Below are 18,572 nucleotides of genomic sequence, written 5' to 3' on the forward strand. Positions count from 1 at the left end.
CTGAATTATTGGGATGTAGGGCATGGTATACTTTATATCCTTTAAATTTGATATAGGATTCTTTTGTAAAATGTGTTTCGGAGATCAGACATATGTCGATATTTTCAGTATCTAGGACTACTTGTAGCTCATATTGATGTTGGAATAGTCCATTAGAATTCCATGCCAATATTTTTAGTTCCTTTCCCATTATTTGGTTTTAAAGGGAGCTTTGTTATTGCTTTTTTCAAGTTTTCGCAAGCGATCATCAAATGATGACAATAGTTTTAGGATCTCGTCTAGTTTATTTGAGGTAGGATCGCTCGTGTTATTACTGTCGGACATTTTATTTGATGCTACTTGTGCATATGTTACCTTTTTATTAGGATTTTCTTTGTTGATTTCGGCAAGTCTGTTCTTAATAGCTGGAGTTTGTTTTGCTTTATCACTTGCTGCTTGAGTGTTTTGAGAAGATGGATTTTTGTATTTCTTGTTCCTAATGGATTGCATCTCCTTGGCTACTATGCAGCCTCTATAATTAGCTGGATGAGCTTCCCCACAGTGGATACATTTAGGTTTCTGCTCAGCTGGTTTTTTGCATTCAATACAGTTTTCCAGTATCCTGTATGTTCTCCAGTATATAGTATATAGTAGTTTCCTGTATGTTTTCCAGTGCATTTGACACATCTTGGCTCTCTAGAACAGTACTTTTGGGTGTGCCCATACGTTTGACATCTTTTACATTGTGGTATGAGCTTTGATGATCTCAGTGGATGTATTTCCACTTTGCATCCAAGAATCGAAGTGATTCTATAAATTTTGTTGATGTCTTCTCCATTTTTAAAGCTAAGCAAGAACATGTTTAGAGGTTCCTTATTTTTCCACCTTAGCTTGTTGACAGCATTTTCAACCTTAAACCCCTTATTCTGTAGGTCTTCGATTATTCTTTCTGGCTTGCAAGTAAAATGCAACTTTTTGGCCATGACTTTAATGGGCCTTTCTTGCTTGTTTTCATAAGAATGCCACAGGAAATTCCCTGCAGTCAGTATCTTAGTGATTGACCGATATGTATCTTCGTTGTTGGCATTTATTTTAACATTGTTGCCATTTAACATTTTGATTCGAAAAGAGTCTCCGGATGGACCTTCTGTTAATAAGTCATAAAATGACTGATAGTTTGTTACATCGTCTACTATTATTGGCGGGGGTGGTGGGACTTTCTTTGTCCTTTCTTGAGGGGAATCATCATGCTGATTTATAGATGTGGACTGTGCAGGCGAGGTGTTCAATTTTCTTTTCTTCCTGCTTTTAGCTCTAATCCATTCTGTCTCTCTGGCTAGCTCTTCCTCATCCGTCTGGTATTCCGTAGGTTGCGGTGAGTTTTCCTTGGTAGTGTTATTCTGGCTGGTATCCATTGGATTTTGATTTGATAGAAATTTTATCTGATTTTGGAGTTCCAATATTTGCTTTTGCATAGTAGTAATCATGAGTTGAAGTTTCTCATTTTCCGCCTTTTTTTCGGAGAATGCTTTAAAAAGCATTTGCTCCGTTTCCGTAATTAATTTAATTTCCGTACCCATAGTTGCAGTATAAAGGTAGTATAGCTGCGATTTAATATTAAATTATTTTATAATAACCCTGACGCGGTCAAAACGCGGAACTGGGTCATTATGTCGAACGCAGTCGACCCGCGCGCGGCGGTCGAAGACGCGGCGTCAGCAGATTACGCTGCTAGTATTGCGTTTAAGACACGGTTGTTTTCGACGAAAACTAAACACTGATTTTAATTTCGCAACGTTTCCGCTTGGAGCGCTGGCTGTAAATACATGAAAAACTTGAGCATTAAAACAAACAAGTTAAGGGCCATTTCAGCTCTCAAATACTATCAACGTTGGCGAGAAGTAAAAATAATCTCATACTGAGGTAGGTACTTACTGAATATTAATAGATAGAAATATAATATAATAATTGCTGACAGTAGATTGAAAGTTACAATAAATAGGTATAGTAAACCGTGAGTAAACCCGAAGAAGCGTCGAGTAGGTATATCACTTTCCATAGGTATTGGTTGTTGTTTGATGGAGCAACGGGTGGATGTGATTGCATGGATATTATAGATATTATTATTTAGACCAGGTGAGTGAGGTAACTTCTTATCCCGAAAAAATCAAAGAGTTCTCGCGGGATTTTAAAACCTAAATCCACGCGGATGAAGTCATCGTCAACTAGGACTTATAATAATTTCTAATCACCACGCATACCTACGAGTACCTCAGAATTTTTCAAAAATATAACTCTTTACTTTGTTTGATTTATTTTCCTTGAATTTAGCTATGAAACTGGTACTTTTAAATACAACTTCCGACTCTATAGCTTCGATTCCCCAAACGATCCCTGTTTACAATGTGTAAGGTCGGTAAGATTAGTATGAGATTTTACATCTCGTGAAAATTTATAGAATTCAAGCTTTGAAACACAATATTGTCTGAACTGTCTGTTTCGAAGCTTCTCTTACTTCTTGTCTTCTTATCTTTTTCACTCACATAAAAAATTCAAAGACTCCTAAGAAACATGATTCAAAGTCATGCATTCAGTAAGTAAGTAGGTACTTACCGATTTTTATTTCGCAAGGTTTCCGCTTGAAGATGGACTGTAGATGGACTGTGGACGAACTTGAGCTTTCAAATAAAAATGTTTCGATGCTCGAATTCTATTACGTTAGCCGTTAGCGAGATGTAAAATTTCATACTAACGCTGCGGGACTCGGGGTAAAACTGTTTTGCTCACATCCCCCTTTGCGTGGCTTGTTATTGGATTAGGTGTGAGTATTATGCATATATTCGTGAATAGATGGTACGTAGCGATAGCAAAACGAGTGTGTAAAATAAACGGTTTCAATACTATGCAAGCGTAATTTTCGGTAAGTACCTAGTTACCTACCTACTTAGGTAAAGCAAGTAAATTAATATTATCCAGTATCCTATAAGTTTTTTTAATAAAATCTATATCTTTACGTAGAGTTACTGTATTCTGAATTTTATCCGTCATTGAAAAGAAAAGGAAATTCCTTGGAAATAATATTTTTAATAGTAGGTTTGAATTTTAATTAAGTAAGTACCTATGTAGTAAGATTTTGGGCCAAATCCACAGCCAATTCGAATTACACGACCTATTATTTTTTTGTCGACTGTACGCCAGTAGGCATGCATACGTAAGGCCTTTGAACTGCGCTGTGGACGACAGTATAGCCTCTGGTGATGAATGGCGAGACCAGAACTTATTGACAGGTTAATTTCGAGTACCTACCCCTAGCTCTGTCTGGTACAGATGAAATAAACTTTATATAACATGTAGATTGTAGATAGCTAAGTACTAGGTAGAATTGGTATTATTATACCTACATAGATACTTCGTCTGTTCGTAGATATAGGTTTTTTTTAAATCCCGCGAGAACTTTTCGATTTTCCGGAATAAAAGTACCTACCTACTTAGAAAGACAGACAGACAACGAAATGATCCTATATAAGGATTTCTTTATTCCTTTTGAGATACGGTACCCTAAAAATTACTTATAAGTATTCAAACTTCAGTGATAAAATTATTGATACAATTACGTAGAATTAATTATTAACACGTGAAAATTAAATTTCATGTTTCGACATACTAAGCCGAATAATAATAATGTGTTGGACTTATCGGGGATTAATTCAGACTTGAATAATGGATTACCTTTAAAATGATGTAGGTAATTGTGATCAAACAAAAGAACAATATTCAATAATAAATTAGATAGGTAGAGTTTATTAAAATATACTATACTAGCTCATTCCTACAACTATGTCTGCCTATCCCCTCGGGTACCTACCTAGTACCTACCCTAAGTTCATTGATGGTTGTACGGTTTCTGTCAGTCAGATAGTCACGGTATTATTTTTAGGGTTGCCAACGGGACACTATTACCACAGTTCTCATACTTAATTATGTACCTGTATTATGCCGCTATAACAACAAATACCTACAAAAAAAATTCAAAATGGACGCAATAAAAATTAAAAAATAAAATATTTAGGTGGTTATTTCTTGTACGATGTTACAAGAAATAAATGGAACCCTTCGTGTGCAACTCTAACTCGCACTTGACCGGCTCTTAAAAGAAAAGATTTTTGCTTAGCTAGAATACAGATAGAGGCTTATTAACCCCCGACCCAAAAAGAGGGGTGTTATAAGTTTGACGTGTGTATCTGTGTATCTGTCTGTGGCATCGTAGCGCCTAATTTAACCGATTTAGATTTAGTTTTTTTTTGTTTGAAAGGTGGCTTGACCGAGAGTGTTCTTAGCTATTATCCAAGAAAATCGGTTCAGCCGTTTGAAAGTTATCAGCTTTTTTCTAGTTACAGTAACCTTCACTTGTCGGGGGTGTTATAAATTTTTACTTTACACTTGTTTTACACTTGTTTTTAATGTCAAAGCAATCCAAGTTAAGTATTCTGATCCGTCATAACCTTTTTATTAAAAACAAAGCTTTTTTATATCACTATCAAAACTTATAAGTAAACAACAAGAATAAAACACAAGTACAAGAAAAGTACGCATTGTAAAAAATTTAAACCTTTTTATGATATAACTCTTCTCAGAGACAGTATTGCTTAGGAATTTCTCAACAGGCTTACATAGGTAGGTATCATGTTCATAAGTTTTTAGAATTTTTATTTCAACATTTTTCCAATAAGTAGATAGGTATAGATAGTAATTATTTCACTTGCTTTTAGTTCCTAGTTAATACCTATAGTCCATTAGTCACTTTTCTAGTCACAATTATTTGTACCTATGTATTTATTTTTAAGAAATGTTTATTCTTAAACAATATTAATATTAATATATGCCTATTGCCTACCAATATTTTTAAGCAATTTATCCTAGATACATAGTAAATACCTACTCTGGGTTTCAAATTTTGTTTTCTTGTTCTCCTCGTAACTTTTCCTAAGTAATTAATTTTCCTCAACAAAAGTTTTGAGGTGTTCGTTAATATTGTTATCATACATCAAGTACTTACCTACCCAATAGACTTAAGAGTAACTAATTTGTAAGTTGGCTATTTATGACTTCGTAACATTTACAGTTTTCTGTAGTCAGGTATACCCAGGTATACCTGAACATTTGATTTGGCCCGCGACTCCATTTTCGAGTTTTTTTTATTGATGTGGAAACCCTTAGTTTTCTCGAGATAAAAGAAGCCTGCATTACGCGCAAACATTACACCTCCTGCGAAAGCCCCTTCAAAGTCGGTTCAACCGTTTTGAAGAATAGTCCGACAGACAAACTACATTTTTTTAATATAGATGTTTTGATTTTATTGATAACGTGTAATGTAAATCCACGCGGATGTAGTCGCGGACATCAGCTAATAATTGAATTAAAATATAATCATGCACGCGTACGCGCGCTTTCAGTGTGACGTTCTGCCGTGCTGCAGACCTTGTTCACGGTGTCCAATAGACGATCTCATGTTTTGTTACTTGCAATCTCTTTTAGTAGGTACCTATATCATACTTTCGTTATCTATATACCTACTTTGTAAACGAAACCCTTTCTGCAAAATTATATTTAATTTTATTATTTCCATAAAGCATTGAATTGAGCTATATTAGGGTTACCATACGTACCCGTATGTAAGGGACCGTCCCCGTATTTAACCTTCTGCTTCGCGTCCGTGACGTTTGCGTACCGTAGGTACGTGCCCATTTTTTATTCCGGTTTTCAACAATTTTGAAAAAAAAAATTAAATTCAGTTTAAACTGTTACTACGACACCACTTCGAATTTTTGAATAATTTAGATTTTCATTTATTTATTTTTATACTTTGGCTGAGATTCGAGGGTTAACAGAATTCGTGGTTTGCCTTTCACTGTGTAACTATACATGCATGTATTGATGTCGTTAAAAGTTGAACTCCGTTCCGAGCTCCGACGTATGCGAACAGAAATGAAATTAATTTATTCCACGATAATTATTGCAGTTAGGAAAACTTGTCCCACTAGATACGTAAAGAGTCAAGACTCTATACTACCGGTTTGAAAGACAGATTTTTGATTTATTTATTCAGTTACAAGTTAGCCCTTGACTGCAGTCTCACCAGGTGGTAAGTGATGATGCAGTCTAAGATAGAAGCGGGTTAACCTGGAAGCAGTTTCTATTAAACCCATACCCCTTTAGTTTCTACGCGGCATCGTACCGGAACGCTTAATCGCTTGGCGACACGGCTTCGCCGGTAGGGTGGCAACTAGCCACGGCCGAAGTCTCCCACAGACCAGACCAGAAATTTAGAAATTATAAATTTCCAAACCCCTGTCTCTCTGTTACTTAATTCTGTTGAAAATACTCTGTTAATGCGTTTTGAGTATAGAAAATGTCAAAACAACCCGTATTGGTTCCTTAAAATTATGGAAACCCTATCTATCATGCCACGTACCGTCCGCAGATAACGACAAGATAATGCTAATAAGATGGCCGGCTCCACTTATAGAGGACTATAAATGGACCGGTACTGAGGAGGGTTAGGTGCTTTACTTTACTATCTGCGAGCTATGAGCTTGATAGGGAGGTATTTATGTGAACATACTCAAAGTAAATTACTAGTAGATAAATGAAATATGAATTCATTGAAAGTTGGGTTTGACTTGAATAATAACAAGTGTAAATTAAAAATTTTCAACACCCCCGACAAATCATTTTCAAATAAATAATTATGTATATCTAGGCAACGTCCATCTTGACAGCTTGACATTTGTCAATTGACACTTGAATATTATGAACCTAAGGGTTATCTAACCTTCTTTTCTACAAGAAAACTAGAAAATAGCTGATAACTTTTAAACGGCTGAACCAATTTTTTTGGATTATAGCTAAGAACACTCTCGATCAAGCCACCTTTCAAACAAAAAAAAGTAAATTAAAATCGGTTCATTCTTTTAGGCGCTACGACGCCACAGACAGATACACAGATACACAGACACACAGATACACAGATACACACGTCAAACTTATAACACCCCTCTTTTTGGGTCGAGGGTTAAAAAACTGGCCAAGTGCGAGTCAGACTCGCGCACCGAGGGTTCCGTACTCGGGTATTTTTTCCAACATTTTGCACGATAAATCAAAAACTGTTATACATAAAAATAAATAAAAATCTGTTTTAGGATGTACAGGTAAAGCCCTTTCCTATGATACCCCACTTGGTATAGTTATCTTATTTTTAAATTCTTTAAATGATTTAACCACAAATTCGCGGTTTCCAGATTTATTCCAGTACTTGTGCTATAAGACCTACCTACCTACCAAATTTCATGATTCTAGGTCAACGGGAAGTACCTACCGTATATGCACGTATATGTTTCTTGGTTCCTATTCGCACCCCGTCATGCACGATAGGTAAATTAAAGTAAGTAGGTACCTACTAGGTAGCACGTTATATGGTGCGATGATTAAAGAGCGATGTTCATTGTAGGGCAAATTAAGTTCATATCGGACCAATGAATATGAGTCTATATTTAATGGAACAAGCGTGCTTCCAGGGCTGTGACAAATGAAAAAACGTAAGAACAATAATAGCAATCGGTAGATAAAAGGTAAATAAATGTGTAGATATGTACGTATTTGTTTCATAAAACACAAATTTTCAAAGGTTATTAACTTAACGAGTGTGTGTAGGTACTTGCTTTTGCATAACTTATCTCAAAATTTAAGTTGTAAAGAAAACATCAACAAGAAACCTTAAGTTGTTCAAGCGCCTGATCCGATGCTAATATACATTTTAACGAAAAATCGGCTTTTTGATGCATGCAAATGACATTTAGATAAAGCAGTGGGTTTTTCACGAAATGTCTAAGCGAGACAAGAAATACAACGTAATCTGCAAAAGACTTTATAAATCTACACGGACGAACTCGTGGGAGAAAGCCAGTAGCATATAAACCTTCATAAGCTCGTAAGTACTCGTACCAACAACATATTATTAAAAAAAATCTTTACGCGAAATAAACGAGTCACTTGTATAAAGCTCCGTAGACCCGCGGGAGCATTCAAGCATCATTCATTTTCCGTCTTCAAGGAAATTCTATTTCATGAGACAGATTTCTACGTATTTATTGAATGTTACTTACGTTTATATTATATGATATTGTGTATTATATTAGATATAATTGGTTCACGGTCTATGGTTGTGTGAAAGATATGCCGTTACTCCTATACTTACCTGGAAAAGTAGTAGGTACCTACAGGTGAGATAGTAGTATACCTATAAATCACATCGTATACTTAAATGGTAATTTATCTTAATTCAAGTAATACTTTTATGTGAGGAAATGATTCAAGTGATCCAAGTGTTCATCAGCAAAACACAAAAATCTGCAACAAATCAATGTTTTAGGTGCTAAAAATTGACGTTGATATTGCAATGACAGCTAACTTCTGCAAGTTTTATGGCTAGTGCACATCATTTAGCTTGGAAAAAGCTGGGAGATTGTAAAGGCACCCTGGTCTCGGTCTGCCAAGAAACCCACAACAAAATCATAATGAAAACATAAAGTTACTTATACATTTCGCACACTATTTTATACAGGTATCGTTTAATTATCACTATCATTGTCATTTAGATCTCTGATATTAAACTATTCTCTTCCAGTAGGCTAACTTTGAACTTATCCAGAGACTCGTCTGCAAAATGTTTACCTAAGTATTTGAGACTGATAATAAAAACGTATAGGTACGATTAAAATTTACCAACAATAAATGAGTTGCTAATTATGCAACGCAGTCTAAAAGTAGGGATTTAAAAAAAATTCGTTTAGATTTCAATTTTAGATTTCTAAAAGTTTTTTTTTCCTTAAAGTACATAGGTATTTAAATTAAATATCTATCACATTATTTCTTTTCACACTTTTTATTTTAATTTGAAGCACAACCCTATAGGTATGCTTTGCCTACGTAGGCTTGTATTCTATCGTTAACCGCGCAATTTAATTAATCCGTAGCCAACAGTAACAAATACTTAGATGATTTTCAACGACATCCCGTCGATGGGTCGTGAGCATTGTAGGTTGGAAGTCCCGAGTTTGATTCCCGGCAATTTGGCATTTCTAAATTATTCCTGTTTGGGTTCCGTCATCCGTGGTTAAAACCGATTTGTTACCAATATCTATCACCAGATGTAGTAGATTTCTATACTAATAAATAAACGTTTTCCATGTTTCGGAACTTTTATAGATACTCGTAGTAGAACAAACATTAATCAGAAATGGGTGTTCGATAAAGCAAATTTTTGATTGATGTTCCATCGATACATCAAGTTTAAAGTTCTTTAAATAACAATAGATAGTCTAGACTTTGGATTGTTAGAAACAAGCTTTGATTAATTTTAACTTAGGTACAAAGTAAACCCTAGATCTAGAATGTGAGCGGTGGAACTGAACCGCACCACAAAAAGGGGTGCCGTACTCAAGGATGCACTTCCCTAACCCATCTTACAGTAAAACTTGCATGCAAGTGATATGCAAGTCACAACCAAACTAGCCTACAAGCTCTAACGCAAATACTTTCTTGTAAGAAAAACTTTGCACTCGAGATGCAGGCTCTGGCAAACTTATTTCTGCAAGTAACTTGCACGTTAATGTGACGTCATACCTTCACAGCGTAATCGAAACGCGGGTAAAGCTCATGCTAATTTAAATCCTCAATAGCGAGTCAACAATGCTCATGTGCGATGTAATTTCATCGCAGTCCTTCAGTGAGTTCGATCGTTTGCAATAAAACCTACCTAATAAGTACCTACCAATTCCAATAACGTTAGATATTGAGCTCTAAACAAGCAACTGGTAGGTATTTGTAGTGGCATTAATCTGTGCATTCGTATAGTTTAATGCCAACCCCATGTTTCTTAAGAATATTTTGTAGTTCGAGTTGCTTGCTAGTTCTTCTCGATAGGAAAGGCATTCTGAATCAGTGGTAGGTGCATTTGACGATTCAAAAGTAGGTAGGTACTTAGGTACTTGTAAAAATTTATTTGAATAAAAATATTTCTATTCTATTTACAAACTTTTTGGATCATGTGCAGATAGGTTTATTATAATTATTACAATTACGGTTAAGTTCAATAAGTACTTTTATTTCAGCGTGGCAGATACCGGACTATACAAATTAATTTAAACATCAATTTGATTTTAATTGGAAGCTTGCTAATAAAGCTTGTCTAAATTTAAACTGAAATCAGTAGAAATGTTTTTGTAATGGCCCCTTTTTAATGAGGACAGACGATAAAGCGATGGGCAAACATTTGGACGGAATGGGTTAAGCTTTTTGTGTTACGAGAAATGTTTTAAATTACTTATTTTAAATTTAATTCATCATGCCTTTAGGGGTGGCGAATTTTTTTTACCAGGGTTCTTTGTTCAGTGCCCGAAAAGTGCCAACGGAACCCTATTACCAAGACTACGCTGTCCATCCGTTCGTCCGTCTATCTCTCAGCGGGCTGCATCTCGTGAACCCTAATAGGTAGAGAGTTGAAATTTTCACAGAACGAGTAGGTATTTCTATTGCCGCTATAACAACAAATAATAAGAATTTCAAAATGACGCCATGAAAATTTAAAAAAAAATTAAAAAGTGTTCTTGTACGATGGCACGAAACCCTTCGTGTACGAGCCCGGCTCGCTCTTAACCGATTTTTACTTTGTTACGCACTCAACTCAACCTTGGCTGGCAATAATAGTCTCCATGACCTGTAGCAATTAACAAGCAAGAGAGCTTGTTGCAGCCTGTTGACAAATAAGTAGGTACTAACGGCCCGTTCACACATGGGAGTCCGTTTTACTGGTACGTTTTTAACGGATACGTCATAAATTTATGCTGTGTTCACACATAGGAACCGTATAACGTTCAACGGATCCGTCATTACTGGATGCGATGTGTGAACAGAAAACTCGCAGTATACCGACGCTATTCTACAAGGATGGATCTATCCGTTAAAATTCTACGTATCCGTATATTTCCCTTCCGTTCGTCCAGTATTCGATGACAAAACGGAATGTAATTTTTTTACGGAACGATATTTTTTACTGTATACAGAATACTGTGCCATGTGTGAAGTCGCTCATACAACTACATACGCCATCAACGAAAAAAAAACGTACACGATAAAACGGAACAGTAAAACGGAGACATGTGTGAACCGGCCGTAAGCAGAGCTTTAATCATCATCATTAACAATGATCAACCGATCGCCCGTCCACTACTGAGCACAGGTCACCTCTCTGAATTAGAAGGGTTTAGGCCATATTCTGCCATGCTTACCTACTCAATGCGGAATGGCAGACTTTACATACCTTTGAGAACATTATGAAGAATTCTCAGCCCAGGTTTCCTCACAATGTTTTCATTCACCGTTAAAACAAGTGATATTTAATTGCTTAAAATGCACATAGTAGTAGTAGTAAGTAAGTAGTAGTAGTAAGTAGGAAGGTACTCGTGGAGGTCTGAAAAGACATAATAATAATATGTCCATGCTCGGAATCAAACCCGAAACCCCTTGAATAGAATGCTGACATCTAAACCACTAGCCTATCACTCTCGAGAATGAAATTCATATACGAGTAAATACCTACCTAGTACCTAGTCTTTAATATTAACTTGTTTCATACTGTTGTGTGTAGAGAATAGAGATCAATAGAGAGTACTTAGGGTAAGGGGAAACAAAATTGAGTTTTAAAAACAGAGGTATACCTAGATTGTGTGTGATACCGCCGCAGTTCCCTTTGTAAAAGCCCCGATCGCGATGAGCATTACCAAGTAATTAATTTAATATCCGGTGACGTCAATAAACAAGGTCCCCATTTGAAAGCATACACGAGATCGCAACGAGCTTAACGCTAATTGCAATCAAAGGCTTTGTGAATAACATAGGTATAACATTAATAAATAGGTAGGTATATTGCAGGATATTTCAACATATCAACAAATATCCCTATGTCATCGATAGATGACGTTAGCCTTCTTAGGGTCGTAGGTTCAATACCTGACACGCACCTCTTACTTTTCAGAAATAATAGGTTAGTATATGTGTTTTAAGTAATTAAATATCATTTGCTTTAACGGTTAAAGGAAATCATCGTGAGGAAACCTGCATGCATGAGAGTTCCCCATAATGTTATCAATGGTTTAAAATTAGAACATGCTTTGAATTAATAATAAGAAGTAAACATATTCTTCTCAATGTCAATGCTTGGTGCATTTTGACACTGGGTCCAATTAGCCAGAAGATGGTAGGTAGGTAACTACTAGGAGAAGAAGAAAAAGCAAAAGTTGAAAGGCGAAGTTTAAGTTGGTCATAAGTACTAGGTACCTACCTACTACGTGTTGCTACATTTTCGTGTTTCAGATAAAAGGTGTCTTGGAAACAAGAATGAAAAGTCCAGTACTTCGGAATTCGGAACAATATCTTTTTAATTAGGACATCGCAACTCGCAACAATCGATGATAAACTAAAGTAGGTACATAGGTAGGTAGTAGAAGCTGAATAACCACGTATAACTCTAGTTCAAAGTTTACAATGAGTTTCACTTTGTCGTGCTGTTCGGTGCAGGCAAAAGTTGATGACAAAGCGGCACTGGATATCTACCTAGTAATTAGAAACAACTGTTCAGGCGCGTATCAGAAGTCAAAACACATAGGGTTCCTAAAGTTATGAAAGTTAAAAAAAAACATAAAAAAGGAGAAAAAACATCCGCCATGTTGTGAGTTGTGACTTGTGACGTCTTAGCTACAAATATATTTTAACTAGCTAACGTCCGCGACTTCGTCCGCGTGGATTTAGATTTTTCGAAATCCCGGGGGAACTCTTTGGTTTTCCGGGATAAAAAGTAGCCTATGTGCTAATCCAGGATATCTATCTCCATTCCAAATTTCAGCCAAATCCCTCGTGGTTTTTGCGTGAAGGAGTAACAAACATACACACACATACACACAAACTTTCGCCTTTATAATATTAGTGTGATGTGAAGTGTGATAGTGTGAAGTGCTATTCAATAAATTTTCAATGGATTTTCATTCTCCATCGGCGGTGTTCTCACTAATTTATTTATTTATTTATTTATTTACTAAGATTAGATTACAACATGGAGTTATTCAAGGGGTGGACTAAGAAATTCCTGAAAGGCCGGCCGGCAACGCATCAACAGTAGGTACCTACATCTGGTGCTGCAAATGTTCATGGGTAGCGGTAACCACTTAACATGAGGTGACCCGCGTGCTCGTTTGCTCTGTTATAATATTTTTATATTAAAAAAAATTGAATACTAAGACAGACATTATTTTTTGTGGAAATCGTAAGTAATTTCAGTAATTTCCTAGTGACAGTTGACAGACAATGGACAATATGGCTTATACAAAAGTTAGGCAAAATTTTAACGTAAACTGGACTGAAACTAAACTATAAGGGTTTCTTGTTTAACTATGGAACTCTAAAAAGTTGAAGAAAACTCTAATATTTGTTTCGTAACTTTTAACTACCAGAATTTCTATCTTGCTCACGACGATGTTGACTTTTTGTTTACGATATTTTTATAATGAGGGTACAAATTAAAACATATCCGATGGCAGTCCAGTTTTCGCCCTTGTAAAGTTTTATTTTCTAAGTATATTTTTTGAACCTGAAAGTTTGTTCTAAGTCGTTTATTTCTTAGTGAAACAGAAACATACAAAAAATATCCACATAAAATACCCCAAATAGCGCAATGGTTGAGTTGGTGGACTGAAAGCCAAATGTCGTGGGTTCATATTTTAAATAAGTATCATAATACACTTCTTCAATAACTTCATATCCTGAACCAAAAATGTTTCAGTTATACGAGATGGGTATATTTTACAAACATGATTATTTTAAATGTTTTACATCGATTTCCCACCTCTCCGACATTTACCTACTTACTTAGTATCTTGGTATAATTATGTCTATCAATTTGTTCCTGCCCACTGATTTACAATGAATACTCTAATTAATTAACATAGATGAACCAGAGTAACCGATATAGCTCAACAATTTGCGAGGCTAAAGAGGCGATGAAAGGCGCCGTCTCAGAGGGCCGGTTGTCGTTGGGATCCCAACATGCAGAAATGGCGACCCAGCCCCGAAAAACGCAGTGTTGGGAGTTGGGACCCCTAACCACGTGACATCTTCGAACAAAGTATCCGATCTTGTTCAGCTATCAGTGTCTAACACTGAACGATAGCCACCGGTTTGTTGGATCCACATTGCTGCTTTACTGGGTCATACTAAAATATTGTTTCGTAGAAAATCTTCAATGGATTAAATAATAGCTCGGTGGCTATTATATCATTCATTGTTAGACACTGAGTTAGCGAATCACCCCGCTGATCTGAGTTTGTTGCGTTTTAAGTTGCCGTAATTAGGTAATTATATAACACTAGCTGATACCCGCGACTTCGTTCGCGTGGATGTAGGTTTTTTAAAATTCCCGTGGGAACTCTTTGATTTTCCGGGATAAAAAGTAGCCTATGTGCTAATCCAGGGTATAATCTATCTCCATTCTAAATTTCAGCCCAATCCGTCCAGTAGTTTTTGCGTGAAGGAGTAACAAACATACACACACACACACACACACACACACACACACACACACATACAAACTTTCGCCTTTATAATATTAGTGTGATAATATTAGTGTGATCTTGCAAATTCATCAACTGATCATGAAAAAGTGTACAATAATATACCCAATTTGAATTAAGTGATTTGACTTTGTCTTTGATCTCAAGTTGCTGAAGCCCGTTGGACACCAAGCAGTACCTAATTAAGATTGTATTTTTTTGCCTAGATAGGTCCAAAGCGGAATGAAACTGCACGACAGGACGTCATACTTAACCGTGTATCAAATGTGATACAAGGAACTATATGAGGCCCGATTAAGATGTGTTGAACTTTGTAATGTATTTATTACTTCAAAGTAAATCTTAGAAATATAATTTCCAGAAGCGTGTGTCCAACTTAATGCCATGGTGAGACCAACAATCATTGAAGCAAGGCTGGCAATTCCACATGCCTATTGGCTTACAAAATTGCACCTTAGCAATCACGTCATAGTTCGTAATATTGGGACATGGAAGCTGATAATATTGATCGCATCTCTTTGACATCAAACGAACCGTTCAAAATGATCTCACTCTTCCCTAAAATTCCTACGTTTATTTCCACTAACGGACCCTATTTCACTGTCCCAATTCAATTTGACTCGAGTGTCTGCACGAAATGTTGAGTTGTTTCGGGGAAGCTGAAAGTTATAAGGTTTAAGATTACTTTACAAACTTTCTTTTGCGCTCTTCTGTATTACCTGTGCCACATACATTTTTCAGTGTTGAATAATGCGTTGCGTGAGCTTTTTGCGGCTCTAGCGACTTTTGTGGCTCTCTGTATAAGAGAAACTACTTATTTATTACAAATTGTTACTGTGTTATGGAAGAGCGGCGCCGCCTACTACAAGAACTAGTAGTAATACTAGTCACTTACTGGGATGGCTCCAATTTCTATGTTCTATGTAAAATTGTTCTACCGAAATAAATATTTTTGAATTTTTGTATACGATCAATTAATTTTGTAAAAGAGAGTTCTTACTTATACGACGCATTTATGAATTTTAAATTGCCTGATGCGCGTAGGTAGGTATTAAGTAAATTGAAAACGGTTAAATAAATAAACTTTACTCGGTGCCTTTCGTGAATATTTAAAAAGCTTTTTCTACGTGTATATTTTATTGTTGATATAATTATTAACAACAAGATAACGTTGTTTGAGAGTTCTTTAAACTGGGGTTTCCTGTATAAATAAACAAAAAGCATATCTGTAAATAAACTCATTTGTGATTCACACAAAAGATACACGTAGCCCGTAGGTATCTACTACCGCATACAGAGGTAGAAGCCTTAGGTATGTGCAGCGACATAGGTTATAACTAAACAATATAACAAGGGTGTGGCTCCATTGCCGCACATTCGGCCAATGTTCGGCAAAGCTCCGTTGATATGGCCGGCTGGCGGTACTTAATCGTTTATTTGCACATTGCAACTTGAAAGAAGATTTGCCGTTTGCCGAACTTTCATCAAACTCGCCCAAACTCAAATTATTCGTACAGTGGAGCCACACCGTTAGCGTCACTCAGAAAACCAGGTATTATTTAAGTAATTTTAACGAATTATTGGAATGTCCTCCCAAAACCTACGCGAGAGTACACTCAGAGAGAGAATCAAAAATAAATTATCTCTGCTCAAAGGCAGCGCAGCGTACCTAGGCGAGCCGCGGGCTTTATTGCCTCAAAGTAAATAAATACTAGTTGATATCAATAAAGACGCCTCTACAGTCTACACCATTCCACTAAACCACACCAAAACATCAATCCATACTAATATTATAAATGTGAAAGTGTGTCTGTCTGTCTGTCTATCTGTCTGTCTGTCTGTCTGTCTGCTACCTTTTCACGGCCCAACAGTGTAACCGATTCTAACGAAATTTGGTACAGGGTTAGCTTATATTCCGGGGACGGACATAGGCTACTTTTTATCCCGGAAAATCAAAGAGTTCCCATGGGATCTATAAAATTCTAAATCCACGCAGACGAAGTCGCGGGCATCCTCTAGTAATAAATATTTAATAGATAAAAAAAGTACCTACTTACGTAAGTAGGTATTACTTACTTATCCATTTCAGTGCCTTTTCTTGCGGAAAAGGATCGCACTAAGTAAGTACTTACTTTTAGATCTATTGATTTACCTATACTCAGAGGTTTGTAAACAACCGAGCGACGTCTAAATTCTGAGAAATATTATTGTTAGGTACCTACCTACTTGAACTAATCCTTAGAGGAAAATTATTTTCCTAAGGAAAGTTATCATCACATTCAATTTCCGCACAATATTTTTGTTTCGTTCATTTCATTTGTCGCTTTCCTTCGTTCATATTAAAAAAATATTAGCTTCCAAATTCAATTTTCTTCTTCTTTATCCTAGAGGTACCATGCGCGAATAAATTATATCGGGACAACAGCTCAAAAAGGTGGAGAGTAAAAAAAAAATTCATGAAAAGGTATACCTAGTACCTACCTACTTAGGTACCTAGTTTAGTTTTGGATTCTCACTTGTTCCCAATAGTTCCCAAAGTTCCCTGTAGATGATAATGACACAACTTGTGTGGGTGTGCAATCAAAGTAGCTATAAGTACCTACCTAACTTGTAGTAGGTAACTTCTTGATGTGGTTTCTCTGGGTTCTTGAAAATGTTTATGAATATAATAATATGTACCTATATTAATTATTAAGTATACATTCACATAAGTCTATAGAACCAGTTTAGTAAGATTATAGTAAGACGAGGCCAGTCAGGCGTCAGCAAGTCCAAAAAAAAAAAATAAGCTAGTGCCATGTTCGTGACTGGTCAACTGAACCCTATCGCCATTCGTCAGGGACGAACGCGGAGGCTGTCACGCGCTATTGGGCTAGAACAACAGCCGCACGGGTCACCGGGCACGGGAAAATTGTCAACGTATGTGAAACGTTCACTGAAAATACAGCTTCAGAAGACCTGAAAGAGATTTATGTGTAACTAATTTAATTAAAAACCTGCCAAGTGCAAGTCAAATTCGCGCACCGAGGGTTTCGTACTAGGGGATTTTTTCCGACATTTTGCACGATAAATCAAAAACTGGTACGCATAAAAATCTGTTTTAGAATGTACATATAAAGCCTTTTCATATGATACCTCACTTGGTATAGTTATCTTCTTTGAAAATTGAAAATACTGTTCATGAATACAAATTTTAGTTTCTTTTTTGTGTAACCATAAATCATGGGTTTTCGGATTTTTCCCTTTACTTGTGCTATAAGACCTACTTACCTGCGAAATTTCATGATTTTAGCTTAACAAGAAGTACCCTATAGGTTTTCTTGACAAACACGACAGACGGACAGACAGACAACAAAGTGACCCTATAAAGGTTCCGCTTTTCCTTTTGAGGTACGGAATCTTAATAATAAGCTAGTGCTATGTTAATGACTGGTCAACTGAACCCTATCGCCATTCGTCAGGGACGAACGCGGAGGCTGTCACGCGCTATTGGGCTAGAACAACAGCCGCACGGGTCACCGGGCACGGGAAAATTGTCAACGTATGTGAAACGTTCACTGAAAATACAGCTTCAAAAGACCTGAAAGAGATTTATTACTAAGTAACTAGTTTAATTAAAAAGCGGTGACAGCCTATAGATATAAATTGGTTTGAAAGTTTAGAGTTCCGTACCTCAGAAGGAAAAAAGGAACTCGTATAGGATCACTTCGTTCTCTGTCCGTCTGTCTGTCTATCTGTCTGTCTGTCTATCCGTCTGTCCGTCCGTCCGTCTGTCCGTTGGTCCGTCTGTCCTTTGGTCCGTCCGTCCGTTTGTCCGTCTGTCCATCTGTCCGTCTATCCATCTGTCCGTCCGTCCGTCTGTCCATCCGTCCGTCTGTCCGTCTGTCCGTCTGTCAAGAAAACTTATAGGGTACC

At 36.5% G+C, this 18,572-nt stretch overlaps 1 protein-coding gene and 1 long non-coding RNA gene across 3 annotated transcripts in view; both read right to left on the minus strand.

Moving 5' to 3' along the window:
- The window catches only part of LOC123881230 (ras-related protein Rab-37), a 54,903-nt gene that overhangs the window by 15,924 nt on the left and 20,407 nt on the right, over window positions 1-18,572 (minus strand). The window lies entirely within an intron of this gene.
- On the minus strand, window positions 1,267-15,617 carry LOC123881232. The gene is made up of 3 exons (XR_006799437.1): window positions 15,493-15,617; window positions 11,079-11,089; window positions 1,267-1,277 (listed from the first exon to the last, which is right to left on the minus strand). It is a non-coding gene; the product is annotated as an uncharacterized LOC123881232 (long non-coding RNA).

Source organism: Maniola jurtina, chromosome 3, assembly GCF_905333055.1.
Source record: "Maniola jurtina chromosome 3, ilManJurt1.1, whole genome shotgun sequence".
Lineage (NCBI taxonomy): Eukaryota > Metazoa > Arthropoda > Insecta > Lepidoptera > Nymphalidae > Maniola > Maniola jurtina.